A 4436-nucleotide genomic window follows, 5' to 3' on the forward strand; every position below is an offset into this window, starting at 1 on the left:
AACAGCTCTGTAGGAGATGAGTATTTGACGTCATGAGCATACTGGAAAAAAGGTTGGTAGAACAGCAGGAATCAAGATAGAAGCCAGTGAAAATGTTACGGTGGTTACGTCTTTTTTATACTGTTGCTCAAGCACCCACTTACATCTAGCTTTTGTATTTAATGGGAAAGGTTACAATCAGAACACACAGTATTTATTGGCTCCAGCTCCTACCAGCTTCGATCAGCAGTGATCACGAAATACAGCACGCCGGCGGACCTGCTAATTTTACCCCCTTGCTGGCGTGATGCAGCGACCAGCTGCCACAAAATACCATCCGTCTCCGTGCAAGCATCGTGCGAACATCATTCACAATTTAGCCTGCACCAAATTTGAAAGCGAGACTGAATCAGAAGAGACATAAAAAAGGTGTCACCACTATAACATTTTCACTGGCCTCCATGTGGATTTTTACTGTTTACTAACCTATTTTCTGGGGTCTCATTTATAAACTTTGCGTACACATAACACGAGGTCCTGAACGAGGAGTACGTCACTTCCCACGCAAAAGTTCTGATCTGTAAAAACAGACTTGATGGGAGAAACTTTGACCCATTCTTACGAACATTATGGAGACGCAGGTGGTGAGGTGGAAGCCTGATTGTTGAAATTGGCAAATATGTTTTGGCGCATTTCTGGCTTTTGTCCGTAAGTACATTTTTAGTATGGATCCTTCGCATTGTTTTATAAATGACACCCCTAGTGCTTCTGTGATATTAAATGTAACACACCAGTAAAATAAAAAAACAGAAAGGCGTACTCCTTTACTCTATGTATCTCTTACGTGACCTCTGTCCAGCCAATCATGCTTAATGTAAGCTATGACGAACATGACTCTCGAGCACGGCTGTTGTTCTGGAGCTTGGACTTTCTCTCTAAGGTATGCTGGCTTCACGTCAAGTTCTTTAAAGTGCACCAGTGAACCCAGTTATTTGCTTAAGTAGCTTATGGCCTGTTTTCATGTAGAATATGAACGGACTTCCAGTCATGCTGTCTTATAATTTAATTTTGTAATGTATGCTATTGCAAAAATTGTCTGACTGATCTTCCATGTATCATAGCTCGCTCAAAAAAAATGAAAATAAAGAACGACGTAGGTGGATTTGAGGGCATGTGAAAAAGGCATTTAAATACTTGTTTTGTAAATTAAACATTTCTGCCTATTTGTTCTTGTGGTTATGACTCACGTGATAATTTCACAATTGAACAAGCTAAAAAGCAGGGTTTTTTGCCCTGAGACGCAGAAGAGCAAGCTGCTGTAAAGCAATGGACTCTTGTTAGCAGCTAAATCAGTAGCACAGTAATATAGACCACACTTGAGCCAAAGAATGAGCCACCGAGCAGCGACAGGCTATTGTTAGAAGCTAACTCAGTTGAAGTAGCACAGCATGCTCCCTCCAAGTCGAATAACGAGAGAGCTGCTGCGTGGATGTAGCCTCTCGTTCATCAGCTAACAGCAGCTCACATTAGTACAAGGCACATCACCAAAGCAGTGAGCAGTAACTGTCGGCAGGACGGATTCGGGTGAAAGACTGAAAGTTATGTTATTGACGTCTATTTTGCTTGAGTTTATATGATTGTGACATTTAACAAAATGATTTGTTCATGTTTTATTAGACTGAAAGAGTTTAGAGAGCTTGTAGAACGTAGTGAACTCGCCAAGGGGCAAATGAAATGACACTGATGCTTCTATGAGCCCTAATGTTAGTAGTAACGTGGTTTTCATATAGTAGGGTAGAGGTCATGTTAAGGTTGGCTTGGTCTTTTCACATATTTTTAACAGGTTCTTTCTAACATGTATGATGTATTTAGAAAGAAATCACTGTACTTAACATTTCCCATGTGGCACCACTGACTCATGTTAGCCATATCAGAGTTTCATGCAGTGTGACATATGCTAGCATTTTTAGAAAATCTGGATTAGACCTTTCAGGGCGAACGTTTAATTTCACAGGGTTAAAACAACCGTGTCTTTTTAACCCTGACCTTATGCCGTGCAGTAATGCACAGCCACACACACGCTCAGCCAGAGCTGACCGACCCCTTTGACTTCACACACTTGCAATACGGTACCAACTGTGTGGCACATGCATGCCTGCACTGTTACCAACCTGTTCTAGTTTAACCCTTTGACTCTCCACCTGCCTTCTGTCCCACCGCACCCACCGACACTTCACGCAACAACCTGCTGCACATATTCTGCACTCCAGGCATACTTGACCCTGGTGTACCTATTAACCCCCAGGTCGGGTTAGGGCATCGCTCACACACACACACACACAGGCAGAGCTGTGCATATGGACAAACAATAAACAGACGCTTGTGGGTCAGGGCAAAGCACACACAGTTTGGACCTGAACGCTGATATGGCCTTTGACGATGTGGACCAGTCTTTATCTGTTTGTTATAAAGGCTAACCTCAAAGTAAGCAGCTAAATGACAATAACCTTTAAGGTTAAATGTTGTTGGAAGTGGGATAAACTTAAAAAAGCAGCTCTCCTTGACTTTATCAGTTTTTAAAAGGAGTGAAGCAACTTAACCTTTTTTTTCTTTGTTCTTCAGTCTCTTAGAAAAGCTTTTTATTTTTCCTCCAACCAACATTCTCCTCTCTGAGAATATGTTAATGCTCCAAACTGAACCCTATTTATAGTTTTCTTCAAGGCATTGGTGAAAACAAACTCACACTGAAACTTTGGCATGACGTGTGTTTATTTACTCCTCGAAAGTTCATGTAGCAAGTCAGTATTTTGGGCCATGTTCCTCTGTTTACAAGTGCCCATGTGGCTACCATCGCGTGGACGATGGCAGCTTGTTCTCATGGTGGTGTATTGTTTAGAGAAGCGTGTTCTGCGGTTTGTCTGACCTGACCACATGTTATGTCTCAACAACCTTTCTGAGACCAGCGGAGAGAACAAAAAAGGTTGTGTTCAAAGGAAACATGAAGGACTTTGCTCTCATTCAAAACAGATCTCATCCCGCATGTTTACTTTTATATATGGGAAAAGGATAATTGTCCCGTGTTGTGCAACTTGTCATTGACTAGAAATGAAAGTTAGATTGTCAAAGTATTCTGCTGCTCAGGGCGATGGTTAACCCCAACGCTAACAATAATATAATGAAGTCACACTCCTTTAAAATGTCATGTTTTGCACAAACATTTACACACACTACTTGTTTCCATGTCAGATCTACTGTATGTGAGAATCTGGACAATGTCCAGGTCATGATTTGGTAGACATTTAAAAACACAGTTTTTGTAATTTAAGTTTTATATTGACAGGCAAATTTACATAGAGAATCACTGTTATCTTCTGAGACAAATGCTGCATGCTGTAGTCCTGTATATTATATGTTCTATAAATTACTGATTTTATAATAGTATTTATTTATAAGCGTTTTTCAAAACAGAGTTACAAAGTGCTTTACATGTCAATAATCGAAACAGACAAGACAGGAAAACAACAAATTTTAAAAGAACTGGTTTATAAAAACTGAGGAAATTAAAGACAGTCTAAACAATCTTAAAAACTCAAGTAAAACCAGGAAAGGCTCTCTGATAAAAGTATGTTTTAAGAAGGGACTTAAAAGAGATCACTGACTCAGCCGACCTGATTTCCTCAGTCAGATTGTTCCAGAGCCTTGGGGCCCTGAGAGCAAACGCTCTGTCCCCTTTAGTTTTCAGCCGGGGCCTCTGGAACATACAAAAGACCTCTGCCCGAGGACCTCAAAGTACATCCTAGTGTGTGTGGCACTAAGAGGTCAGAGATATAGCTGGGACAAAGACCATGGAGAGCCTTAAAAGTAATCAGTAAAATCTTAAAATCTATTTCAGAACAGTGTGAAGAGGCTAAAACTGGAGTGATGTGATCAGGTCTCTGGCAGCTGAATTCCGAACAGTCTGGTGTTGATTAATAGATTTTTGATTCAGGTGAGAAAAGAAGCTGTTGCAGTGATCCAGACGTGAAGAGATGATGGCGTGTAAACTAGTCTCTGTGTCTTTAAAAGTTAAAATGGATCTTTTTTTTTTTTTTTTTTAATATTTCTACGATGATTTCGACCATTCACCATTACTGTCATATGGCCTCTGATCTCGTCTGCTCAGACGTTAAGGAGATCCTGGACCCCATTGATTTCCCAATTTGCAGACATTTTCAGCTGCAGTTCTTCCTCTTTGAGTTAGCTGCTAACTGGTAACAGTTACTTTTTAAGTCTCCTGCGGTTGGTTGCATGCATAACACTTTGTCAAACCGTCCCCCTAGCCACCCATGATCCCGACCTGCCACCTGTCCCGTTTATACATACATATTTCGGCACTGTTACTACCTTTGACTCCGGCTTCAAGGCGAGACTACTCTGGCCCCCCCCCCCCCCACCACACCCCCCCGCCCACCCGCTCC

The sequence above is a fragment of the Epinephelus moara genome, chromosome 13, assembly GCF_006386435.1.
Source record: "Epinephelus moara isolate mb chromosome 13, YSFRI_EMoa_1.0, whole genome shotgun sequence".
In the NCBI taxonomy this organism is placed as follows: domain Eukaryota; kingdom Metazoa; phylum Chordata; class Actinopteri; order Perciformes; family Serranidae; genus Epinephelus; species Epinephelus moara.